The sequence below is a fragment of the Arvicanthis niloticus genome, chromosome 18 (genome assembly GCF_011762505.2).
Source record: "Arvicanthis niloticus isolate mArvNil1 chromosome 18, mArvNil1.pat.X, whole genome shotgun sequence".
Lineage (NCBI taxonomy): Eukaryota > Metazoa > Chordata > Mammalia > Rodentia > Muridae > Arvicanthis > Arvicanthis niloticus.
The window spans coordinates 18,230,458-18,257,952 of NC_047675.1; the positions used below are offsets into that span (position 1 = coordinate 18,230,458).

The following is a 27,495-nucleotide window of genomic DNA, read 5'->3' on the forward strand; positions in this document are numbered from 1 at the left end:
GAAATAAACCCAGTCCTGGGCATCCTCGGATGCTCCCAGCGTGTTTAAAGGAGAAGCCACGCCACACTAGGGCGTACTGAAAGCTGATGGTGGAAAGGAAAGATCCACGAGCCCTGCCAGGAAAATCCCAGGGTGGATCCCAGGTCAGAGGCCCAGACCTGACAGCTCCTCCACGCCTCCAAGAAAAAGTACAACAAATTCCGTTCCCCACGCTCCCCAAGGGGTGAAGGTGGTGCAGCCCAGGCCGGATCTGCGCCCCCGGGCTCCGCGGTGTTGGAAGCCGCCCGCGTGGGAAGGCCCAGCTGCATTTCCGCCCTCCACTGCGCTCGCACCTCCCAGCCCCTGCCCGCGCTGCCGCCTTACGGCCACTAGGTGGCGCCTGCGCTCTAGTGGGCGCCTGTCTGGCGCCGGCGAGGGAGACAGATGGAACCAGAGTCCTAGGGTTCCGGGGACTGGAGGACAGCGCCGGCAGCCAAGGTAAGGATTCCTCGGGCGTGTCCCTAGAATGTCTGAGGCTGGGGTGGGTTGGCCGCCGCGCCGCTCCGTTTGTGGTCGGCATTGATGATCAGCGAGGACAGAGCGGCCACATGTGCTGTTGCCCCAAGAGGACCTGGAGCCCCGCAGTCCCAGAGCTGGGCCTAAGCTGAGCAGAACCCCAGGTCCCTGGCTCACACACAGACATCCTTCACGAGCCTGGGCCTCCGGAAGGCATGCCCAGCCCCCACACAGCAAGTCTTCAGAAAGGTGGTACTACTGTCCTAGGGTGCCTCCAGTTCAGCTGAGGGGTGAACAGGGTCCCAGCACTTCTCAAACTTGGGCATGCATTAATTGTTGGTTAAGGAATAGTAAGGCGTGCTGCTGTCTGGGTTCCATACCTCCACCCCCACCCTGAACTCCAGATGTAATTGTTGGATGTAATTGTGTTGGATGTTGGGAGCTTTTATTAAAAACTTCCCCAGGGGATTCCAGCTTGCAGCCAGATTCAAGGGCCCTTTGACCAAAAGAGTTAGAGAAGAACCGTAGGTCCCTATTACAAGCCTGGAAGGGTCCTTTTCTCTTCCCTCCCTCTTGCCTTTTCAGCCAGCAATTACCTCTGCCTTTGGGCTGTCAAACTCAGTGTGACAAGCCAACACCCTACCCCAAAGGGTGGATCTCAGAAGTGCCAGAGAAAAGAAAGCCAATCATGTACAGTATGAAAGGGCTCCCCAAGTGGGTAGGAGGAGAGAGGGATTCTCCCCCACTCTAATCGCAGATGAGTGCTGGAGCTGATCCAAGCGGTCCTTATCCTTCTGAGCAATGGAGCCAAGCATACGAGGAAGAACTTTTGTATCTAGTAAAAATGGCCTCGTGCATCTTATGTAACAGCCAAGTGTTACCAGCAACTGCCTGGAATCTCCAGCGCCAGCCCTCCCTTATTTGTGACCTTCGATAACTCACCCAATCACCCTCACCTTCAGTTTCCACATCTATAGAATGGGTACAGCAGTATAAAAAAACGCTTAAGAGTTGCTATGGCAACTCTTAAGACTGAAAGCCTGTGTTTACAAACAGTTCCGTGCCAGGTACAGTACATCCTGTGCACCATCATAACCCTTAGCATAATCCACAAAGTAGCAGGTACTGTAGAGAGATGTACCCCATCTGGTAGCTAAGGTATACCATAGATACCCCACTTTGGTGTCCCAAAAGCTGGGCCTTAGAGAAGCGAAAGGGCTTGTTGGAAATTATCAACATGATCAGAGGCAATTCAGGGCTAGGAATGTGGCTTTGTTGTTGGTGTGCTTGCTAACTAACATACCTGAGGCCCTAGGGTTTTTCTATACATGAGACGCGCACGCACGCACGCACGCACGCACGCTCGCTCAACAAGCCAATTCCTAGTCCATGAGTGAACCCATGGTTGCGAGAATGACCTTTCCACTGAACTTCTAAAATCCCTCAATGGAAATATAATCATTATCCAGTACTTACTGTGTGCCAGGCAGGTTTTCTGACACTAACCATAAAATGCGGGCAAGACAGGAAGGGGTAAACCAGCCCTCTGAGAACTCATACCCAGCAATGAAAACAGCTAGATGCTCACAAGATCTGCATTCTTTTAACAAACTCGAAGGCTTGCTAAATTGAGTTGTGTCTCCCCAAACCAATATCCCTGATACTTTTGACAGTCATATTTGAACTTTTCAGAACATCAAAAGTATTGTCGCCTGAGTTCAGTGTGGTAACGCACACCTTTAATCCCCGCACTCAGGAGTCAGAGGTAGATGAAGCTCTGAGTTTGAGCCCAGCCTGGTCTACAGTTCAAGTTCCAGGACAGCCAGGGCTACACAGAGTCACCCTGTCTTTGGAAAATAAAAACAAACAAAGGAAAGAAAAAGTTGTCACCCAACACTCCTGTCCTGAGCTGAGGTCAAGCAAGGAGAAGTTTGTCATCTCTCTTCAGCTGTCCATCTGCAGACAATGGTTGGCTTATAATGGCTTCCCTTCTGGCTTTCTGGCTTTACTATGGATACAAAAGCCACATGCGTTTTGTGCAACGTGAACTTCACTTTCAATCTTGATCTTTCCCTGCTCCAGCAGTTTGCAGAAGGTTTTTTTCTTTGTTATACAGGGCAGCAGCAATGAACTACATCTCTCAGGCAGCCATGTGATCAGAGGGGGAAACACCTACAGGCTCCGGCGTGCCCTGTTGCTGAACTAGCATGTTCAACAGGTTGGGTACAGGCGATGTACCTCCAGCCTACAATATTTTCTGTTTCCAGTAGGTTTGTGGGTATTGAAGGCCATCATAAGTAGAGGTTATTTGCATAAACTAGTATCTGTTCTATGGTCTAATGGGCTTCACAATTGTGAGTGTGTGCGTTTGTACTTTTTCTTGGTGACTTGGTTGATAGCAGTGGTCCCTGATCCTGGTGCTAGAATGCTGACTGATGTCCCAAAAACTCAGTTTGTGTTTTATGGTAAAATTCATGTTGGAAAACCTTTCTTCAGACAAGGGTTGCGATGCTAAGGAAGCGACATATATTAAATATGAAAGTAGACTGGTGGTGGACTTTACCTAGCATGTCCAAGGCCCTGGGTTCCATCTTTAGTGCTACAAACATACAGATCTTTAAACAGATAAACATAAAACAAGGTTGTGCATTGACCTCGGGTACAGATAAAGTTCGAGATAAGGTATCCTAGCTAGAAAGGGCAAATGTGTAAATGTCTGGAAGTGGCCAAGATGAGGGTAAGGTTAGAGATTTCTGCTGACCCAAGGGGCAGGGAGTGTGGTGGTCAGAGGGTGCTGGAGGGAGCCTGGGCCAGATGGCTCTGTTTATGGTGGCCAGATCTTATTTCATCGGATTAGCACAGTAATCCTGGCAGGCTGGCCAGGATCATTTCCACCTTTGACAGATTGACAGACTCAATGTCCTATGCTATTAAAAGAATTGCTCACCTAGTGTGATGGCACATGCCTTTAATCCTAGCACTTCGGAGACAGAGGCAGGTGGATCTCTGTGAGTTCATAGCCAGCCTGGTTTACATAGCAAGTTCCAGGACAGCCAGGACTACTCAGAGAGACTCTGCCTCAAAAATAGATAGAGAGGGGGCTGGAAAGATGGCTCAGTGGTTAAGATCACTGACGGATCTTCAGGAGGTCATGAGTTCAATTCCCAGCAACCACATGGTAGCTCACAATGTAATAGAATCAAATGCCCACCTCTGATGTGTCTGAAGACAGTGACAATGTACTCATACATTAAAAAAGTAAAAATAAAATCTTTTTAAAAATAGATAGATGATTAATAGATAATAGAAATACTCAAAACTTACTCAGCTGGGATGCCTGGGATTAGGAGTTATGAGTTTAATCCTTAGCCTTAGGAGGCAAAGTCAACAAGATCACAAGTTCAAAGACAGCCTGAACTACTTAGGAAGTTGGGCAAACCTGAACCATATAGTGAAAAAAATGTCATATTTTTAAAAATATACTCTGCTGGTAAGTAGCAATACCTCAACACACATATACATGTACATACGTGTATGCACACACATACACACATGTACAGTACACACCAGTTCTTCACTCCCACCCCTACAGCCTGTACATAGTGTTCAGCAGACTTTTGGGTCAGATCTCAGGGTACTGCTGGAGGTTTGGTTTGGTTGGGAGAGACACCAATGACTAAGCTGAAGCAGAGTCACCAAACATGAAAGAGATTAACAGGACACCAAGCAACAAAGTCATGTATATTCTCTCTCTCTCTCTCTCTCTCTCTCTCTCTCTCTCTCTAAAAAATAAAAGTATTCCTGATATAAAGATATCAGTGGCTCATTTCAAGCCACTGTGATTACTGCCTCGGGCATGGAACACTGGCACACAGATATACCAGCAGGGAAGGAGAAACTGTGATTCAAGATGTCCCTGAATTGCCTGGGCTTGGCATTCAGCTCTCCCTTCTGTGAGTAGCCAGGCCTGAGCCTGCCCTTTGTCCCTGGTTATGACCCAGGAGTCAGCCAACTTTTCTGTGAAGATCTTGACGTTGGCAAACCATTCCACTCCGGTTGCAGTTATCCATGTCTGCCACTGTAAGGTGAAAGTGCTTCCACAGAGGTGGATGAAGAAGAGTCTAGCTGTGCTCCAGGAAAGCTTTATAGTCACTGAAGTTTGCGTTTAGTATAATTGAAACAAAGGCTTTAAAAACATCAAGGGTCTGGGCATGTTGGCTTATACCTATGATCCTTGCTCCCAGGAAGCTGAAGCTGGAGGATCCGAAGAGTTGAAGGCCAGATTAGGTATAAACTCAACACCAAACAAATGAAAAATAATAATAATAATATTTTTCTTTTTTAATGTTAGGGACAAATTCAGTGGCTTTCCTGTGCTAAACAAGCCCCCTACCACTGAGCTACCAGTGCCCCCAAACTCCTTCCCCCATAGCCCCTACCCACAACCCCACCACCAGCAGATGCTTTCCCTACAGGCTGGCCCAAACTCCTGGGGTCAGGTGATCTCTCTCAGCTTCCTAAGTAGCGGGAACTGTAAGCATGTGTCATCCACCAGGTTGGCTTCATGGAGTTTTTAAAAATGTATCTTAAAGTATTACCCTTTAATTTTTTATTTTTTTTTAACATTTGAGATGGAAGAAAAAAATTCTTCTAAGCTCACAGGCTGTCTGTATGAGGATGGGCAGTGTGCAGGATATGAGCTGGGATGTTTTGCAGGCTCTTGATCCAGAATTTTAGAAGCTGAAGGGAAGACGGAAGTGACCCATAAAGAGGCAAGGTCGCCTAGGGTGTTTCCCCTGGAGTCTGCCATTGGCTCAGGGTTGCTGCTACACCATCCTCTTGGACACATCTGGCCTGAGCAGATGCTAGGCGTACTTTGTGGCTAGAAAATGACCTACAGCAGAAGGAAGTGGGAGGCACCAAAGCATCTGCTACACAGGGTGTCTGACCTTGCCTTCTAGGGGTCCTTCTCATTGGCTAGGTATCTTGTAAGATGATTTGGGTGGCACTGGAGGTGGTGAGCAGGATTGGAAGGGCTTTCCCATCTACAGTGGCCCTCCTGCCCTGCCTGCCTGCCTGCCTCAACGGCACCCTCAGGACACCTTTCTTACATGCGCTCTACCACATAGGCCTTTCTTTCACTTCCTCAGCTTACCAGATTTTTCTCTCTGATGGCAGTCAATTAGTAGAAGGCTCCGGGATGTGCTAGAATGTTCTAGGACCTCACACATGTTAAGCAAAGGCTTATCTTCCCAGCCCTCTAGAATACTTCTGTGACACATGGCTTTTCTCCTTTTTAATTGAAAGACTTCGCTCTTGCAGTGGCAAGAGTAACAGGCAAGAGTAAACGTGGTTATTTAATAACATTGCTAAAGTCGTTACAATTTTGCACAAGCCCCAGCACCTAAGTGAAACAAATGTAACCAAGACAGTGCCCTCCTCTTCAAACCCAAGATGTGGGAACTCTGTTTCAAGAACAACAGTAACAACTGAACTAACTCCCTTAAGAGGAACAATTTTAAAACATTGTTTCATCTTTATCTTTACAGTTACTAGCCAAGTGTTTACAGTTACAGGCCAAGTGTTACTGAGTTGTGAGTATAAAAGTAATACAAAGTTTCCTTTGAAATAATTAATAGGGATGGGTGAACTCTGGCCTGAAGATTGGAGTTCAGACAGGCATCCCTTCAGCCCCAGCACTTGTGAGGCAGAAGCATGTGGATCTCTGAGTTTGAGGCCAGCCTGGTATGCATAGCTAGTTTCTGGCCAGCCAAGAAAGGCTACACAGTGAGACCCAGTCCCAAACAAAACAAAAAAGCTGGACAAACCCCTAATGGCCTTGTCTAATCCCAGAGTTTTGGAAGTAAAGACCTGCACCAGGACAAGCTGCCTAGTTGGAACTAGCAAATTCCTGTTTCAACAAGAGATTGGGAGGGTGATCCAGAAAGAGTCTTGAAGTCAACTTGGGTATGACATGCCGTATAAGCACATGCATGGGCTCCTGCACACAGATGTATGTCCACATGTGTGCATGCATACCCATATATACATGAAAACCCAATTAATGAATTAATTGAAATTGAGGAATGATGGCTCTGCCTTTAATTCCCATACCAGGGGGGCAGAAGCAAAAATACGGTGAATTCAAGACCATCCAGGATGTATCAAGACCACCAACACCCTGTCTCAAGTTTTCAAAAACCAGCAAGAGGGGCTGGAGAGATGGCTCAACAATTGTGAACACTGACTGCTCTTTCAGAGAACTCAGGGTTGATTCCCAGCACCCACAGGCAACTCACTACCACCTGCAACTCCAACCCCAGGGCATCTCAGGGCTCCAGGCCCACATATGGTAGGTGGGACACACATGCAGACCAAACACTAATACAATGAACAATTAAAAGAGCAACAAGAGCTTGGTAAAATTATTTTTTTAGCAATCATGTGTCATTTAAGGTATAAAGTATGAAATAGTAAGATAGGTGGGGTAGTGTCTGGAGAGACAGCTCAGCAGCTGAGAACACTGGATGCTCTTGCCGAGGACCCAGGTTCAGTCCCGAACACCCACATTGTACACCACAACCATCTGTAACTCCAGTTCCAGGGGATCTGACATCATCTAACAGTCTAACATCTGTAAGCATCAGGCAAGCCCATGGAGGCAAAAATGTTCATATGTATAAAATAAATATTTTTTAAAACTTTTTAAACATAGCTGATATAAGAATTTGCCAGGCACCAGGTGCAGTAGGGCATGTCTTTTCTCCTTCCTCTTCTTTTTCTTTGTCATTGTTTTCTTGGTTTTTTTTTTGTTTTGTTTTTTTGTTTGTTTGTTTGTTTGTTTGTTTTGAGGCAAGGGGTCACTATGTGGACCAGGCTGGCCTCAAACTCTCAGAGATCCACCTGCCACCACATCAGCTCTGATTCTTTCTCTTTCTCTGTCTCCCTGTCTCCAAGGTTCTCCCACTCCCACCCCACATAACCCAGCCTGACCTTGAACTCAGTCCTCTTACTGATTCTAGGCATGTGCTGGTTCACCTGCCTATTTAATTGCCACATAGTAACTGAGTGTGTTTATAAAACATGGTATACTATTCCAAACTCTTATGGTATGTGATGATTAACTCTCTCTCTCTCTCTCTCTCTCTCTCTCTCTCTCTCTCTCTCTCTCTCTCTGTGTGTGTGTGTGTGTGTGTGTGTGTGTTCTACATCATAAGTTCCAGGTCAGTCTGGATTACACAGTGAGACCCTGTTTGAACCATGGTCCAGTGGTGAGGAACATAGACTATTATTTCAGATCACAAAAGTTGGGTTCCAGCACCCAAGCCATAGGGCTTCTTGCACCTAACTGCCTCTATCCTAATCACCAAGAGAATCTGATGCTTCTGGCCCCAACAGGTATCTGGACTCAGATGCACATACACACAAACATGCATGCACATACATGTAATTAAAATAACAAAAATAAATGCAAACAAAACGAACAAACCAGAAGGCATGCCTGCCCCTTGTGTAGCTGTATCCCTGTACCCACTCCATCTACTCTCTGATTACCCTCCCCACCTCAGCAAAACCCACAGTTTTACACTTTTATTTTTTACCTTCTATATACAAGTGAGAACACATAATATTTGCCTTTTGGTATCTGACTCATTTCACTCAACATAGCGTCCTCCAGGCTCATCCACACTGTCACAGCTTGTCAATTAATTCATTTCAACTGGGTCTCCTGTACCCCAGACAGGCCTTGACTTTATCGTAGCCCAGATCCTCCCAAGAACAAGAATTACAGTTGTATTCCACACACCCAGCAAGCAGCAAGATTTTTGTTCTTCTTTTGCCGCTGAGTGATAGACTACCACATTTTTTTGCCTTTACTTCTTGTGTGTCTGTCCACATTTCATTCATGCCCTTGTTCACGGGTGGACACTGGGTTGGTCGCTTCTTGTGGCCACTGTGAGTGAGCGATGCTGTAGGAGTAGAGATGTCTCTTGAGCATACCATCTCCCTTTGTTTGGATATATACTCAGGAGCAGGCTTGCTGGGCTGTCTGATAAGCCTATGTCAGGTCTCCATACTGCTTTTCATAGCGACAGCACGAATTTACATTCCCACCAGCAGCAAAAGAGTTTCCTTTTCTCTGCATCCTGCTGGCCACTCTTCCAAATACTTTGTGTGTACAATTCAATCCATCTTTACTGCAGCCATCGGCGTTAAAGACTATTTAAACGGCATACTGTTCTTAGCCCCATTTCACTTCTGAGAAAACTACCTGAAGGAGGAAAAAACAAAAAAAAACAAAAAAAAAACAAAAAAAAACAAAACAAAAAAAAAAAACAAACAAACAAAAAAAAACCTGTGCTTGGAGTTACAGAATGAGGGAGGGACAGGCTGGGGATGAACCCAGGTGGTCTTCCTCCAGAACTGCAGATTAAACACTGTTAGCCTCAACCAGTCCCTACCACTACCGTCACACTAGGGCTTAAATATAGGGCCTCATGCATACTAGGCAGGTACTCTCCGGCTGGATAGATAAAAATAGAGATTAATAGATAAATATTAGGGCAGTGGTGGCGCACGCCTTTAATCCTGGCGCTTGGGAGGCAAAGGCAGGTGAATTTCTGAGTTCGAGGCCAGCCCAATCTACAGAGTTGAGTTCCAGGACAGCCAGGGCTACAGAAACCCTGTCTCAAAAGGAAAAAAAACCCTGTCTCAAAAGAAAAAAAAAAAAAAGATAAATATTAATCTATCCAAACTGATTTTTAAACATTTCCTGAGACAGGCCTCGCATTTGGAATCCTCCTGACTCAGCTTCCCCAGCAGCTGAGATTATAGGGGGAGGCCACCAGGCAGGACTGGTTTCAAACCTAGGGCCTCTGAAATGCTTGCCCATGTTCTACTCCTGAGCCAGTCACCAGCCTGAGACTGACCTGCTACGCTGCTTTTCACAGAGCTGACAAAGAGAGAGGAAAGGGGGAAGTGATACTTGAATAACCGAAGTAAAATGTGATTTTTAAAAGTGTTCTTCCTTTCTCGGCCTTCTTGCCCTCTGGGCTCAGGAAAGGCCTGGCTCACCTCTGCCTCCCCCTCACCTCTCCACCAATAAACTCCCTCCTCTGTTGCAACTGAAAAAAAAAAAATACTCCTTTAAAAAATTTTAAGCCAGGAGGTTGTGGCTCACGCCTTTAATCCCAGCAGAGGTAGGTGGATCTCTGAGTTGGAGACTAGCCTAGTCTACAGTTAGTTCCGGGACAGCCAGGGTGAACCAGAGAAACCTGTCTTGGAATAATGATAATAATAATAATTATTATTATTATTATTATTATTATTATTATTATTATTATTATTTTTGTTTTTGAAACAAGATCTCACTATGTAATCCTGACTGTCTCAGAACTCACTATGGAGACATTGGTGGCCCGAAACTTAGAACTTGGTATGTAGACCAGGCTCCCTCAAACTCACAGAGATCTGTTAATCCCTGACTCTCAAATGATAGGATTAAATGATTCACCACCATACCTGGCTATAAGTTTTTTATCTTTATTTTATTTCTTATCATCATTGCCCAGACTGGCTTTGAACTTGAGGTAATAAATAGTCCTACCTCTGTCTCCCAAGTACTAGGATGATTGCACGTGTGTGCCACCAGGCAGGCAAGGCCCCCTGATTTTTTTTTGTTTTTTACTGTTGTTGTCGTTGTTTGTTTGTTTGTTTTTTTTCCAGTCACTCTATACCTGCTACCTCTTGGCTGTTGTGCTTTCTCCCGGTGCCTCCAAGAATAATCTCTCTCCTTGCCAACACAGCAATCCTGCGTGACAGTTGGCGACAGGATACCAGGTCCTCCTGGATCTTTGCTGCTATAGCTTGAACACTGCCGTTTCCTTCAGTTTGTTCTGTTCTTCGTCCTTGGCATCTTCCCCCAAGCACAGGGCCTCCTTCTTCCTTCTCTTCTCTTAAACTTACAATGTTGGTTTTGTTATTGGTTTGTTCTTTCTTTCAGGGTCATTTTGGGTCAGGGCAGATGACTATGCCTGGGTCATAGATGTACTTAAGGCTCACTGCTTAGTCAAGTCAAAACAGGGGCAAGAGTAGGGAGAAGCTCAGTGGTAGAACACCTGCCTGTCATGTGCCAGGCCTTGGTTTCAGTCCCCAGCACACTCTTCACCTTAAAATAGGAGACGGAGCCATGCTTATCTGTAAAGGAGAACTCCCTCCTGGTCCAAATCATACCAGGCTGGAGGTTGGTGGTCCAGAAACTTTGCAAGCCCGGAAAGGAGCTTCTTCTGTGTACTTGGAGATAATCCAACAGAAAGGGATGGACCAATCCAACTTGCCAGAGGTTGGTGACTAAGCCAGACCACAAACATTAAATCACAATGGGAGAGGGAGCTGGGAAACAGTCTGAACCCCTTCTGCTAACTCGTCAGCACATTCCTCCTCCTCCACGCAGGAGGCCACATGGAAAGACATATTCTAGTTAGAAGGTTGGTATTCATGGAAGCAAACCAAGGTGGGCAAGATAAATGATTTCATATCTGGGATAGCCTAAGATATTTGCTCCCTCTAAGGAGAGCTCAGAACTTCAGCTCCCCCAGAGGAATTCTCCACCGCTGTGCCCATGACAGACATGACTGGTCAATTACTGACCTAGTTCCTTCCTGTTACTCCAGGTACCAGCCTTAAAAAACAACAACAACAACAACAAAAACAAAAACAAAAAAACCTTATGAGTATCCTGAAGGGGCTGGTGAGGTGACTCAGTGACTCAGGTCCCTGCAGTGCAAGTATAGAGATCTGAGTTTGGATCCCCACACCCTCATAAAAAGCCAGTCTTTGAGACATCATGCATGTGGGTGGGCGTGTGTGCATGCATTCGAGTGAGCGAGAGAGAGAGACACACACAGAGAGAGACACACACAGAGAGAGAAAAACAGAGAGACAGAGAGAGACACAGAGAGAGAGAGACAGAGAGAGATAGACACTAGCCCTGTGGATATATGGAGATGGGCAGATCCCTGCAGCTTGCTTGGCTCCAAGTTCAGGGAAGACATTGTCTCAATTAATTAAGTGGAAGGGCTGTGAAATGGCTCAGCAGGTGAAGGCGACTGGACAATCCAAGCCTGAGGAGATAAATTCAATCCTGGAACCCTTGTAAAACATGGAAGGAGAGCATGGCCTCCACAAGGATGTCCTCTGACCTCCACATGGTGCCATGGCATGTGCCCCCGATGATGATGATGATGATGATGATGATGATGATGATTTTAAAAGTAAGGTAGAGAACGGTGGAGGAAGAAGACCACCAAGGTGGAGCTCTGGTCTCAGCAGGCACATGGGCAGACAAACACTCCTGTACACATAAGTGTGCACACACATGAGCGTATGGATGTAACACACAGGGGGGAAAAAGGTAAGGAGGATGAAAAGGGTAAAGAGAGAGACTTCCTGGAAGCTCTGGCCAGACCTCAGAGTTGCCCGTGATGCTTAACGAAGTTTCCAGAGTTCCCATTAGCCTGGACAACGTGAGACAACACAGGCTCTCAGAGGCGTCCCTTGGCGCTGCTCTTGAGCTTCTACCGTATTATTTCTGTCTGCCTATTATTTTCACAGCGTTCATTAATACAGCCTGCCCGTCCGCTTGCTTTTCTCTTTTCTCATTGTCAGGTCTTGATTTGATTTCCAGGCCTTGCTTGGCCAGCTTTGTCTCGAGACACATCCTGTCTCTTCCTTAAGGACTTTGGCAGATTGGTAACCGTGGTGGCTGTTGTATGTGCAGCTTTCCACTCACTGACAAATCACACATTTCAACCAAATGTGTAACTGCGAGCAGCAACTTTTTGCAACCAGGAAGTGCTTTGCTGGCTGAGGATGTAGCCCCGTTGTTAGAGTGCCAGCCCGGCGTACAGGAAGCCCTGGGTTCTACCCCCAGCTCAGCATAAAACCATGTCTGTAATTCCAGCACATGGGAGGTGGAGGTGGGAAGATCACGAGTTCGGGGTCATCCCTGCCTGTGAGTTCGAAACCAGGCTGGCCACATAAGACCCTGTCTAAAAGAGAGAGAGAGAGAGAGAGAGAGAGAGAGAGAGAGAGAGAGAGAGAGAGAGAGAGAGAAGAAGCAGTTTATTGTGATGTAGACTTTTTTTCTGCTATAGAAGTGACAGCATTGCAGGAGACTGAAGGGAGGTTTTGTTTTATTTTCAGTTTATTTTCAAGCAAGTGTGGATGTGCGTACTTGTGTGGGAAGGAACAAGCATCCCGTATGCAAAGAGGTCTGTGCCAAAGCTGGTTCTTCCCTTCCATCTTGTCGACACAGGGTCTCTCTTGTTTCTGTTGCTGTGATGGTCTCCAGGCTGCTTTCTGGTACCACCCTTCACCTTCTGGTAGGACTGAGTTTACAGATGTGTGCCCACCTTTTGCTTCTGGTTCTAGGGCTCAAGTTCAGGACCTCAGACTCACATGGCAAGTGCTTTTACAGAGCTATCTCACTGGCCACCGCATGACAGTTTTAACCCATTAATGGCTGTTACCATTCAGATTTGACCTACGTAGGATGTACAGGGGCTGCTGGGGTTTTTGTTTGTTTGTTTGTTTGTTTGTTTGTTTGTTTTTGGTGTTGCTGTTTTGTTTTCAGAGCTAGGGACTGAACCTCAGGCCTTGCACTTCCTAAGTGCTGAATACCGCTTTTGACTCACAAAAGAGCTAGGAGGCTAGCATTCTTAGCCATGGTGGTGGTATATTCTTATATTCCCAGCCTTTTGGGTGCTGAAGCCAGAGGATCTTGAGTTCAAGGCTAGTCTGTTCAGATACAGGGCAAGACTTTTTCTCAAAACAAAACAAAAAGAAAATCTAAAATACATAAATAACAGAGAATTTAAATTCCTATTATTTTGAAGCAAAAAGACCTTTGGATAACCTTAGAAGGCATCCAGGGGCTGGGGGTGCCGGGTGCTGTGAGAGCGGGTTCCTAGCATGCCTGAGGCCCTGCCTTCCATCCCCAGCACTGTATAAAAAAGCATACGCTACCTCAGCTCATCTTTTCGCTCACGTTGAGAACCTCTGACTGACCTAAAAGAGAAAGAAAAGCCATGTGGAGAACTTGAGTGTGTGGAGCTTCCGAGCCTCCTTGAGCCCCCTGAGAGGGAAGGTGGCTCCTTGGCCTAAGCAGGAGGTTCAGTCTAACAAGGGAAGCTTGGTTCTCACCTTGGGAAAGCTGCCAGTCCAATGGATGAGGCACCATTCCTAACCTCAGGGGATCTGAGAAAGGAGAGCACTTACTTGGTATGTCTGATCCCTCTGCCAGTCAGCAGGCAAGGTCAGCTCCACTGGACCTGTGCAGATACATTTGGGGGGGCAGCTTCCAAAAATGAATTCACAAATTTTCTTTTAGTTTGTTTGTTTTGAAGATCAATTTTTATTTTTAATTATGTGTAACTGTGTCTGTGTCTGCCTGTGGGTGGGTGTGCATGTGAGTGTAGGTCTGAGGCCGGAAGTGTCAGCTCTCCTGAAGCTGGAGTTACAGACAGTTGTAAACCTCCTGATATGGGTGCATGCTGGGAGCCAAACTCTGGTCCCCCGGGAGAACAGCAAGTGCTCTTAACCACTGAACCATCTCTTCAGCTCCAAATTTGCTTGGTTTTAATAGAACACACACACACACACACACACACACACACACACACACACACACTGCTTTATTGCCGTTTTTTTTTTTTGGAGACAGGGTCTCTTTGGTTTGGCTGTCCTGGAACTAACTGTATGGACCAGTCTGGCCTCAGTGTTACAGAGATATGCCAGCCTATGTTTCTTGAGTGCTGGGATTAAAAGCATGTGCCACCATACCTGGCCTTATTTACCTTTTTAAAATTTTTAAATTTTTAAATTTTTCCCCTTCCCTTCTCCCTCTCACTCTGGCCCCCCTCTCTCTCCACTTATTTACCTTTTTAAAGATTGATTTGTGTGTGTGTGTGTGTGTGTGTGTGTGCGTGTGTGTGTAGTATTAGATTAATACACATGTGCCTATATGAGTTTATCCACACTACATTTGTGCAGGAGTCTTCAGAGGCTAGAAGAGGGCATCTGATCCCTCAGAACTGGTTATGAGCCACCCACCACCCACGTGGGTTCTGGGAACCCCCTGGGCCTCTGTAGAGCAGTAAGATCCCCTACCCACTCAGCCATCACTCCAGTCCCCAGAAGACACCTTTGTGGAGTTGATTCTCTCCTTTCTTCTACCATGTGCTCCCACATGGAGCTCAGGTCACCAGGCGGCAAGGCCCCTTCACTCCTTTATACATTAGACCATCTCTCAGGCCCAGTATGGATATATTTTTTAAATTATTAAAAATAATTTAAATGTAGAATTGCTACAAAAGTCCAGAGTTCCCTTGTTTCAATAGCTTACATTACTACAGTTCAATTATCTTACAACTATCCAACAATGACATCATGTGTGGTAGATTTGTCATAAACTAGTATTAATACTGTTGTAGTAATGGCGATGGTACAGGCTTCAACACACATCCTATCTAACCCCAAGACCAAGTACTGACTCGGTTGTTGTGGTTCTGAGGACTGAAGCCAGGTCTGATGTAGGATAGGCAAGTGTTCTAACCACTGAACTATATGTCCCATCCTTGCCCTTGGAAAGATTTCTTAAAATGTATTGATGTTCAAGATCCCTGTAGGGCTGGTTCATATCCCAGATCCACCTCCTGCTGCTCGTCTGTGCTCCTGAGCAGGCAGCTTAATCTCCTGAGCTTCACTTTTCTCAGCTAAAGAACATACCCGATATTGCCACCTGCCACTGGAGCTCCTTGGGGGTCATACACATAAGCCTGGCCCAAATAAGCATCACTCCTCACCAGAGTTACTCTGGGCCTCAGATACCGTCTAGATGCCCTTCTAAGGTAACAAGACTCTCATGGCAGTGAGTCAGCACCTCTCTGGCCACCTCCTCTTCCTTCCCATCCAGAATTCTCACCCACCTTCTGCCTCTCATCATATCCTTCTGACAAAGTGTCTTCTCAGTGTGCCCACCACCAGCTCATCCTCATCCTCATCCCCTCCAACCCACCAGGACCTCTACTTCTGCTGTGACACTGCTCCAGAGCCAAGCAGCATGTCCCCTTTCCCTCCTTGGAGCAGCCAGAGTCACAGACACACTCTTGCCTTGCAGCACTTAACCGCCTCAGACCCTGTGACAGCCAGGGCTGCAGGCCTGCCCTGGGCAAGGCTCCCTCCCCTCTCATCTCTCTCTCCTTCCTGCCACCAGCACTGACCTGGTATAAGCCTGTGGGCTTGGCACCTGTGGTGAGCCTTGACAAGACAAAGACTCTGTGTCACTTCCATTAATTATGTCTGTGTGTAACTATGAATTTTCTGATGGTTAAATGGATGTCACAAAATTTACAATTTTAGCTTCTAATTGAGGTGGCTCTTGCAGCTAGGACTAGGGGTATGTACCAGCACACCCAGCTTCAGGCACCGAGTGTTTTTTCCATGAATTTAGTTCCCATTTGAATAACTTATTTGGAGGCATGCCTGTTCATATCCTTTGCCCCTGTTTTATGGTGTGTGTGTGTGTATGTTATGCATGCACGTGTGTGAGTGCATGCACATGTGTGTGTATGTGTTATGTATGCGTGTGTGTGTGTGTGTGAGGGCACATGGACATGTTTGTATGTGTATGCACATGTTTGTATACATGCATGCATATATAGGCTAGGGGTTGACTGCAGGTGTTTGTCCAATCCTCAACTTCTCTTTAGATTTATTTATTTATTTTATGTGTATGACTATTTTGCCTGCATGTATTGTGTGTGTGTGTATATATGTGTATATGTGTGTGTGTGTCACAGGTATGTTTAGTGCATGCAGAGATGAAAAGGACTTATGGGGCCGGGTGGTGTTGGCGCATGCCTTTAATCCCAGCACTTGGGAGGCAGAGGCAGGCGGATTTCTGAGTTTGAGGCCAGCCTGGTCTACAGAGTGAGTTCCAGGACAGCCAGGACTACACAGAGAAACCCTGTCTTGAAAAACCCAAAAAAAAAAAAAAAAAAAAAAAAAAAAAGAAAGAAAGAAAAGGACTTATGGGTAGTTTTGAGCCACCATATGGGTGCTGTGAATCAAACCTGGGTCCTCTGCAAGGGCAACAAGCATTCTTAACTCTTAAGCCATCGTCACAGCCCTTCTGCCTCACTATTTGAGACAATGTCTCTTACTGACCCTGAAGCTCCCTGGAGCTAGATAGGGTTGGGTAAATGCCAGACTGGCTTTTTGCTTAGATCCAGGTTAAGTACTTAACCAAATGAGCCTCGTTTGTCCAAGTTTTAATCTGGCTGGGTGTTTGTTTTGTGCTGATTTGTAGGTCTGTCATAGATTGTGGATATCGGTTCCTTGTCAGATGTGTCTCAGCGTTATTCTGGCACCTCTTTCTGTCATTTGACATATACAGTTGTTGTTGTTGTTGTTTTAGTTGTTGTTGACTATTTTTATTTATTTTGAGGCGGAGTCTAACTCTATAGCCATTGAAGGCCTTCTGGGAACTTACTATGTAGCCTAGGCTTGCCTCAAGCTTTCCTTTTTTTTGTTTTGTTTTGTTTCGGTTTGGTTTTGGTTTTGGTTTTTGGTTTTTGGAGACAGGGTTTCTCTGTGTAGCCCTGGCTGTCCTGGAACTCACTCTGTAGACCAGGCTGGCCTCGAACTCAGAAATCCGCCTGCTTCTGCCTCCCAAGTGCTGGGATTAAAGGCGTGCGCCACCACCGCCCAGGGCCTCAAGCTTTCCTTAGTCTTCCTTCCTTACCTTTCCAGGGGCTGAGATTACAAGTGTATGTGTGCGGCTACAGCAGGCTCGAACGTTTTTGCTTTGTTTTTGCTTTTGTTTTTTGGTTGGCTGGTTGGTTTTGCTTTGTTTTCAAGACATTATAGTCCTGGCTGTCCTAGAACTTACCCTATAGACCAGGCTGGCCTCAAACTCAGAGATCTATCTGCCTGCCTCTGCCTCCTTTGAGAGTTTTAGTTTACTGTAGGATTCAGGCCTTTGATGAATCTGAGTTCATCTCTATGCGTGATTGGCAAGCAGGACCCAGCGTCTGTCTTTAGTATGTGAGTGGCCAGTTTTCCAAGTCATTTGTTGGAGAGCCCCTCCTTCCTCAGAAGCTCTGACGTCATGCTGAAATGGGTTGACCAGTCTGCAAGAGTTAGTTCCTAGGGTTGCTGTGCCGTTATATTGGTCTAGGTGGCTTCCTCTACGCCTACCACCTTGTCTTGAGTACTGTGGTTCTGTAGTACATTTTGAAGTCAGGATATATATGAGTCTTCCGATTTCCTTTCTTGATTATTTCAGCCAGCCTGGAAGCAAGAGTCTGTCTTAAAATAAAAACTAAAAGGCATGAGCATGGGGCTCAGGGGTACAGCACTTTCCTAGTAGGTGCAAGGCCCTGGTTTGGAGCCTTAGAACTGCAAAGCAAAGCAAAGCAAAATGTTACACTTGATATCTTTATGAGACTCCATCGGCCGATCACTAGAAGTCATTTTAGCATCTAATATCAAGTCTTCCGTGCCTGGGAAATGGGTGTCTTTCCATTTCATTCTGGGGTGGTGATACATGTGTGTGTGTGGTATCCACACACTTGAGTGTGCAGGTGTGTGTCTATGTGCACACAGAGACTAAGAGGAGGATGCCAGGTGTCACATCCTATCATTCACTTTAAAAAACTGGGTCCCTTCCTTTTGTGGGTGGCTAGGAACATGGCCATTTCCATAGTACAAAGAGGTGGGGTACTGTTTGCCCACTCCGAAATGCCACACTCCACCATTGTACCAAATACGCATCTTTGCACTTAACTGTGTGTTAGCCAAGTCCAGCGTCTGGAATTTCTTGTCCCAGCTGAAGACGATTGAGTCATCAGGGGAGATAGTGCAGACAGTGTTTGAGAAACAGCCGCTGCATGGGAAGAACTTCAGTGTCTGGCTACACTAGGACTCCCACTGTGGCACACATGTGGACAGTGAGTACCGGATCAACCACAGCTGGCGCCATCACACTGTGCTACCAAGACATGAGTGCCCAGCACAGTGTGCACTCGATCCAGATCATGAAGGTGGAAGAGATTGCAGCAGGCAAATGCTTCTGGCCGGCCCTCAAGCAGTTTCAGGACTCCAAGATCAAGTTCCCATTGCATCATCTGTGGTGCAAGCGCAAGCTTCGTTTTAGGCCAAGAGGCCATCAGCTTCTTCCGGACTCAGAGACCTGCTGAATACAACTCCAGAGAGAGACGAGGAGGAGGAAGATGAAGATGAGGAGGAGGGGGAGGGGGAAGAGGAAGAGGAAGAGGAGGGAGAATGAGGAGAGCGGGAAGAGGAGGAGAGGGGGAAGGAAGGAAGGAAGGAAGGAAGGAAGGAAGGAAGGAAGGAAGGAAGGAAAGAAGGAAGGAAGGAAGGAAGGAAAAATTGTGTTAAGTGAATTCATGTATGTTTCCCAGCTACTTAGGAGACTAGGACATTTGAACCATGAGTTCAAGACCAGCCTACCTCTCATTCATAATTTCTCTCTCTCTCTCTCTCTCTCTCTCTCTCTCTCTCTCTCTCTCTCTCTGTCTCTCTGTCTTCAGTGCTGGGAATGGAATCCTGGTCCTCAGCAATGCTAGGCGAGTGTTCTTCCATTCGGACTTATCTCCAGCCACCCAGCTACTCTCTTATTTTCTCTTTTTACATAAATTTATTCATTTGTGTGGGGGGAGGGAGTGTAGTGTGTGTGTGTGTAGTGTGTTGGGGGGGGGGGAGGGAGGGAGACCAGAGAAGGACCTGTAGAGGAATCTGTTCTCTCCTCCCATCCCATGAGTCTGGGGGATTAAACTCAGATCCTCAGGCTTGGCAGCAAGTGCCTTTATCTGCTGAGCCATCTCAATGGCCCCTTCCCTGTCTCTGAAAAAAAGCAAAAGTCCCAGGCTTGAGTTCATTTATAATGTGAGGTTGTCCTGGCCACTCACCCTGCTCTGATTGTAAGAAACAGCCAGGGAATTTCTCTTCCTGGAATAGGAATAGAGAGCATAACCCTGCCTCAGGAAGACCCAGCAAAGGGACTGCAGAGACCCATGACTGCTCTAGGCCTAAGCAGGCTATCTCTCCAGCACATGCCACAGAGAACAGTCAGAGCCTGCACATCCTCTGGAAGCCCCCTAGAGCCCCAGCATCACGGATTCCTCCCACCTACCTCAGGAACTGTGCACCAGAGAACAGAGGAAGGAGCGGAACCAGGTCCCCTGGACCCCTGCTCTGTTTGATGACTGCGCTAGGGACAGAGTCGGGGGACAGTGCTTCCAGCCCCTGCTCCTGGGAGGTATCCTCTTGTGTCTTCAGTCTGTGGCTCAGTGACAACAGACACGCTTTCAGTTCTTTTCCAAGCCTTGGGTTTATTTTGCTTCTTGTTTTTCAGGCCTGTGGGACACTTATATAGCACAGACACACAGCCTGTTCTGTGACACTCTGGATGACTGCAGAATTCATGGGCTCCGGAGTCTGAGACAGTGTCTGTCTCCTTTCCTACCTCTTCCTCTCAGGTAAGCCTGCTGTCTTCTCCCCAGCTGGAAGCCCCCTCTACCACAGGGCCAGCTCCCAAGCTGCTTGTTCCACCTCAGCTGCAGCTACTGCCAGCCCCAGCCAACTCCCATTCCCATTTCCATGGCAACCGAAACAGGATTCCCGTCCCTGCCTTTCTACTTCAGAAAGGAAAGCTATGACCCGTCTCTTGTCTGCTCTCCTGCTCACTCTTTCTTTGCTGTCTTTTTGTGCTGGCCTAAAGCCCACTATATGGGCTGGGTTGGCCTCAGATTTGTGCTATTTCTCCTGCCTGGTTTCTTGAGTGACAAGAATACAGTCATGAGCCACCATGGCTGGCTTTTACTTCCTTGTTGGTTGTTTTTTTTTTTCCGAGACAGTCCCGGTTGTCCTGGAACATGATATGTATGTAGACCAGGCTGGCCTCGAACTCACAGACAGCTGTTTGCCTCTACCTCCTGAGCTCTTTCAGTTTTTATATTGTGAAGGATGGTTTTGGGCTTTGCCAGCCCAGAACAGGGTGAGGGCTTTTGTTACAATGTTCAGATGGTGCTAACTTGCAGCAACCAGGTACCTGGTTACTGACTTTCTTGTCTGGAGAGGCAGAGGTTGCCTGGAAATATCATTGTATATCATCTCTGAAAATGAGCCCCTCCCCTACTCCCAAGGAAAGCATGCTTTTTAGGTTGTTTGAGCGAGATTATTTAAGTGTTCACTCCTGGTATTAGATAGAGTTGAGCTCTTTGGCTTGCTTAAAGCTCGCAGAACCTTGACCTGTGGTGTAAAGGGAAAACCTTTTCCTCAGGTGCATCCTTGGTGTCAAAAATGTTCTTATTACATTTGTCCTCGAGCACAGACTCAAGTGCCATGGGGCATGTGGAGGACAGAGGACAATTTACAGGAGTTGGTTCTTTCCTTCTGCCATGTGTGGGTCTTGAGAACCAGACTCAGGTCACCAGGCTTAGCAGCAAGTCCCTTTACCCACTGGACCATCTATCTGCTTAACCCAGTGTAAAAGTATGGTCCCCAAAAGCCGTCCTCTCACTTTCACATATGAACCGTGACACACATCCCCGTGCCCGTACATATACATCATGCAGACACATACACACACTAAATCCTTTTTTGTTTGTTTTTTGAGACAAGGCCTCTCTACATAGCTCTGGAACTCACTATATAGACCAAATTGGGTTTGAACTCACTGCCTCTGCCTCCCAAGTGCTGGGATTAAAGGTGTGTCCTGTACCATCATGCCAGACTCTAAATATTTATTTATAAATAAATAAATTAAATAAATAAATAGAAAGAAAGAAAGAGGGCGGTGGTGGCACACGCCTTTAATCCCAGCACTTGGGAGCCAGAGGCAGGCAGATTTCTGAGTTCGAGGCCAGCCTGGTCTACAGAGTGAGTTCCAGGACAGCCAGGACTATACAGAGAAACCCTATCTCAAAAAACAAAAAACAAAAAACAAAGAAAGAAAGAAAGAAAGAAAGAAAGAAAGAAAGAAAGAAAGAAAGAAAGAGAGAAAAGGAAATGGGGGAATTGAGATGGCTCAGTGGTTAGGATCACTTGTTGCTCTTGTGAACAATCTAGATTTGGTTTTCAGCACCTACGTGGTGCTTCACAACCGTCATTTCCCCCAGTTCCAGGGGAGTAGACATACATCTTCTAGCCTCTGCAGGTGGTAGGTATGCATGTGGCGTGCATACATACATGTAATCAAAAGATACACACAAAATAAATGCATCAACCTTATTTTTTTTTATTTAAAAAAAAAAAAAAAAAAAAAAGCAGAGTGCAGCCTTGGGAACAGTTTGCCTAGCATGTGTGAGGCCCCGACTTCTCTCTCTAGTACTGAGAAAGAAAAGCTGATGGTGATCTGTGTTCCTCTCCACCCTTTAGTGCACAGAGCAAGTGTTTGGTTAATATTTTTTTGTATTTAATTCATGTCTTCATAAAATGTTTCCTCAGATGATTTCCTCTCCTGGCATCTGGGACTACAGTCATGAGATGGGCATCTGGCCTTTGTCTTGGTCCCTAACACCAGAGTACTTATAGCCTTGGGGTTCCCTGAATGATTGGCACTTATTATTCTAATGATTCTTCTCTAATCACACCTCTCATTACACTAATATACCCCAGGTGAGACCCCTTCCTAGTCCCTTGCCAGGCTGGTCACTTAAGAATGGTGTGATTAGAGGCTTGGAATTTCCTGGAGCACTTGTCTATCTCTCTCTGGAAAGGGTAGAGGAGTGCTGGCAGCCTAGGAGAGTTAGAGACAGTGGGGTGAACTGACAAAGCGCTGGGCAGTTGGCTGGCCCAGAGGAAGGCTGCTCCCTGCCTCACCCCACCTGCCTGGTGCTGCATCTATCTCTCCCATTTGGCTGTTGTGGACTTGTATCCTTTATTTAAAAAAAAAAAAAAAAATTGGCAAATGCAAGAAGAGTGGTTCCTTGTGTCCCAGGAGGCTGTTTAGCCAATCAGCCAACCTAAAGAATGTCTTAGTTAGGGTTTCTATAGCTATGAGGAGGCACCATGACCACGGCAACTCCTATAAAGCATTTCGTTGGAGCTGGCTTACAGTTCACACAGCAGGGTGCTGGAGAGGTAGCTGAGAGTTCTACATCTTGATCAGCAGGCAGAAGGGAACCATGAGCCACACTGGGGTGTAGCTTGAGCATAGGAGACCTCAAAGCCCACTCCCAGGGACACACTTTCTCCAACAAGGCCACACCTCCTAATAGTGCCACTCTCTATGGCCAAGCATTTAAACACATGAGTCTATGAGGGCCAATGCTATTCAAACCATCACAAAGACTTTGTGGGGATCCTCTGAAATTTTTGTTCTTTTTTTTTTTTTTTTGAAACAGGTGTTAATCTCAAAGATTCATGGGGAAAGACTACTGACCCAAATTATCATGGCCATGTTAATTAAATCAAGCTTTTTAATTCATGTACACAGGCTGTGACCCCTAGGTGGGGTTCAAGCAGTCAAGCTATTGGGAGGCCAGAAAGATGGCTCAGCAGCTAAAAGCACTTGAATGCTTTTCCAGAGGTCCTAAGTTTAATTCCCAGTAACCTCATGGTGGCTCACAGCCATCTGTAATGGGATCTAATTTCCCCTTCTGATGTGCATGAAGACAGAACACTCATATACATAAAATGCATGAATAAATAAATCTTTTTTAAAAGGGAGGGGTCAGCATTGGATGTGGGGAAGATAAAGTGTTTATAGTTCAGAACTACGGGGTTTTCTGATTGGAGGATTTGGCAGGCAAATAGGTGGAGTTACAGAAGCAGAACATAATAAGGTGGTCTTAACATGTAGTCATAACAACAGGTAGTCATAACAACCTTTTCAAACAAAGGTAAGGTTTCAAGATGATCATAACAACTTTTTGAAACAAAGACATGATTGTTGTTTCCTGGAACAGGCAGTGCAGAACTGTTTGTAGTTAAGGTTGCAGGTGGGGCATAGCCCAATCCTTGAGGAAAAAAAAAAGGTTTAATCATAGCATGAATGAACCAAATTTGTCTTTGCTAAAAGATAGCTTCAAGCCTAAGATGGAGGCAGTCTGGTTCATCGTAGGGTTTCTTTGTGTAGCTCTGGTTGTCCTGAAACTCACTATGTTGACCAGGCTAGCCTCAAACTTAAAAGAGATCAGTCCTGCCTCTGTCATCTCAGCTGAGTACTGGGATTAAAGCCGCTACCACCTGGCTTTCCCTGAATATTTGTTAGAAGTCTCAGTCTTTTCGATGCTGAATACTATTGCATTTTGATATTTATTTATTTAGAGACAAGATTGCTACATAAACCAGGGTAGCCTCAAATGCGCATAGATCCAATCTGTTTCACAGTGGTGGGATTGCAGGTCTGTAAACCGTGCCAGCCTTACTCCATGTTAGAAGTACTATGTATAATTTGTTTACCTATTCATTTTTAGATGTGTTCACTTGGAGCGCTTCCGTTTCTCTTTCCTTAAAAAAATTAATTAGACTTCTTAATATTTTATGTGTATGAGTGTTTTGCCTGTATGTTTGTATGCATATTATGTGTGAACCTGGTGCCCAAGAAGAAGGCTTTGAATCCCCTGGGACCAGAGTTACAGATGGTTGCAAGCCATTGTGTGGGTTCTGGGAATCGAACTCAGGTCCCTGCAGGAACAACAAGTGCTCTTAACTGATGAAGCAACTCCTCAGCCCTCTCTGTTTTCTTGAGACAGTATTTTCTGTGAACTTGACCTGGGTCACAGTTCTCTGGGGTATATGGAGCTTTTGAAGTACAGATGGTGTTTGGGACTGAGCCTTCATTCAACCTGTGGGCTCTCATGCCAACTCTAGGTAGTCACAGAACTGAGTTGCATCGAAGGCACCAGCTGGTGTTGGAGAATTGGTTGGCATGAGAAATGCACGTACACTGTACATTTATTATTAGATGAGGGTTCTCTGGTTAGAAACATTTTAGGGGGGTAGCACACTTTGGCAAGAAAGCATTTTTAAAAATTAACTAACTCATTTCTGGCCCTACCTATACTCCTGACAGTGTAGATAAGGAAGAGACACATGTAACATACTGGAATTGATTATTGGTATAGTATTTTGTTTTGTTTTTGTTTTTTTAAAGGAGAAAAAAAAAAAGGTGTGTATGTGTGTGTGCTAGGAAAATAGTGTGAGAGCACCTCCAACCAGGTCTAAACTTGGGTCTTTGTCTCTATAGCACGCCAACCCCCACCCCTGCTGTCCAAGTGTAGAGGTGGGGCTTTTAAAGTCACTTGTGATGTGCTTTTGAGCACAACATGAGGGGAAGAGACCCCACAGTCTGTTCAGCTCTCGTGAAAAATACAAGCTGGGTTTAACTGAATGACAAAAAGAGATCTGGGGAGTCAGGAAGCGTAGTAAAGACCGTGACTCTCTGCAAATGTGCACAACCCAAACAGCTTTCTCCAGTCTGGAAAAATGAAGAGATCTGTCTGTGCAAAACCAGCCGAGGCTCTGCCCCTCCTCTTGTGCTCCCGCTCCACCCCCACCTTCTGGCAAGGCCTCCCACCCTGCCCCAGACATTCAGTCATAGCTTTCATCCTGTGTGACTTGTAGTTGCCCAGGAAATAACATTGCCCAGGCTCTGGGGACCGGCACCAGCCACTCCCAGGCAGCTTTCCGGGATATCTGTCTGGGTGGGGTTTGCCAGGCATCCCTGACCTTGGCTAAGGCTGGCTCACAGCAGGGGTGTGTTGGAAGGTAAAGTTGGTTCCTTGTCTTTTCTATAGTTTATTCTCTGCTCTCTCCTTCCCACTTTCCCTTCCTCCTTTGCCTTTGAAACAACCTTTATTGCATCTCATCTCTACTTTTATGCATTGGTGCTCAGAAGGAGACTAGACAAAGGTGAGAGTATAAAGGCATTCACAGGGAGTAAAAGTGGACTGAGAAGGCCTCCATCTAGACGGAAGCAAATTTGGTCCGTGCTGGATCTCTATATTGGAGAGTCATGTAAGATCTGGTTCCGCACCTTGGCTAGGCATTACATTTGCATAACGATTACTGTGCTCTTTGGATAGTGGTCCCAGGGATAATAGATCAAGAAGGCATCAAGGCACCCAGGCTCCTGGAAATAACAAATCCAACCTGGGTTCTGGGAACTAGGAAGAGCCCTGGAATTGGGATCAGAATTTCAATTGGTTGAAGGTTGAATAGGAAATGTTTGTTTTCCTCCCTGATGGAACCATGACACCTAGTTCAAGCCTGTCCAAACAGGCAGCTGTGTCAGCGAGTGCATGCATGAAGGAGCCAATAACCTTGGGTACTTTTCTTCCTTAGACCTCAGTTAACTGTATAATAAAATTTAAAACCAGGCATGGTGATGTATGCCTATAATCTTAGCCAGTGGGTGGTTGATCATCTAGTACTTTGCCAGATGGAGGCCAACTTGGGCATACTGAGACCCTGTCTCAATAATAATAATGCAAGGTGGGTGTGTTCTGTGGCTCAGGATCCATGTTGATAATTCTCAGGAATCGAAGGCAGGGGGATCCAGGAGTTGAAGGCCAGCCTCATCTCTGTGTGCTAGTGGGGTGCGATAGAAGAAAATGCCCGAATGTCCTTTGTAGTCAGTTTGTCTTAGACTCTTTGCGTTTGATCTTTTGTTTGGTTGCATCTAGGTTTCCTGTATCTTCTGCTGGCCTTGACCTTACTAAGAACCAGGAATGACCTTGAACTTCTGAGTCTCTTGCCTGTTTCCCAAGTGTTAGGATAGAAATCTTTCCCACCATGCTTCCATGATGAGTGTGTATGTGCGTGTCTTTGGGGGCAGATCTCACAATCCTGCCCTTGCCTCCTGAATGGCAGGTATGACACTTGTGACTATTGGGCCATCATGCTCTACTTAGGAGAGAATCTTTTCTTGAGGAGTTGGGGTTTCAACACACGGTTTCTCTGTGTAACCCTGGCTGTCCTGGAATTCACTCTGTAGAGCAGGCTGGCTTCCAACTCAGAGATCCACCTGCCTCTGCCTCCCAAGTGCTGCGATCAAAGGTGTGTGCCACCACCACCCTGCCAGGAGAGGTTTTTTAAAAAATGCTTTTAGCTAAGTGTTTTTTAATTTGAGAATGTTCTCAGCCTTGGCTGATGTCCACTGCCATGCTGGTTCTATACCAGGGCCCAGAACTCCCCCTAATTCCTCCCAGGTAGAACTTGCCTTAGCTAAAGCAATAGAATTTCCTCAAGTACTGGAGGACCCAACCTCTAGGTCTTTGTGGGCAATGCCTCCGTCCCTGACAGACTCTTCTTCCCTCTTCCCTGTGCTGTCCCAGTTCATCTTTCAGATGTCAGCTAGGATGATTCTCTCTAGGATGTGATCTTACCTCCCTACTGCCTTTTAGACCCAGCTTCCCTTGGGTCCTCTCTACTTCCTCTTCCAGAGTGCTTACTCTGCCGAATGATTGTGCTGATCGCCTGTCAGCCTTCTTTTTAAACTGTGGGCCCCTGAGGACAAGCTTAACCCTCCCCTCCCCCACTTCCACTGTATTGAAGATTGAGCCTAGGGCCTTGCTTATGCTAGGTCAGCAGGCTACCTCTAGAGCTATGTCCACAGCCCTTCTTTTTACTTTTCTTATTTTGAGACAGGGTCTCACTGCATTGTCCAGGCTGGCCACATACTTGTGATTCTTTTACCTTAGTAGCTGGAATTATATTTGTAAACCACCAGGCCTCGCTTTTTAATTTTGGCATTGCTAGGGATCAAACTCAGATCTTGTGCATGCTAGGCAACTGTCCCACTGAGCTATACCAGGGCTGCAAGCTCCACTGCAGGTCACAGTGCTGAGTAATAAAACGTGCCCTCAAACATATTCCAAATGTCTATAGCATTGAGTTGGGAACTGGACAGTGGAAGGCTGGAGTCATAGAGGTGGCATTTACTGAAGTATGAGAACCAGCACTTGTACC

At 46.2% G+C, this 27,495-nt stretch overlaps 1 protein-coding gene across 9 annotated transcripts in view; it reads left to right on the forward strand.

The window, feature by feature from the left end:
• The first annotated feature begins 383 nt into the window (after positions 1–383).
• Positions 384–27,495, forward strand: part of Chd9 (chromodomain helicase DNA binding protein 9) — a 214,173-nt gene continuing 187,061 nt past the window's right edge. For 5 of the 9 annotated variants that reach the window (XM_076915591.1, XM_076915599.1, XM_076915600.1 and 2 more), the window contains exons 1-2: positions 384–477; positions 19,934–20,057. The gene's annotated coding sequence lies outside the window, so the exon portion shown is untranslated. The remainder of the gene's footprint in view (positions 478–19,933; positions 20,058–27,495) is intronic. The other 4 variants (XM_076915598.1, XM_076915601.1, XM_034522494.2 and 1 more) reach the window with 1 other exon arrangement.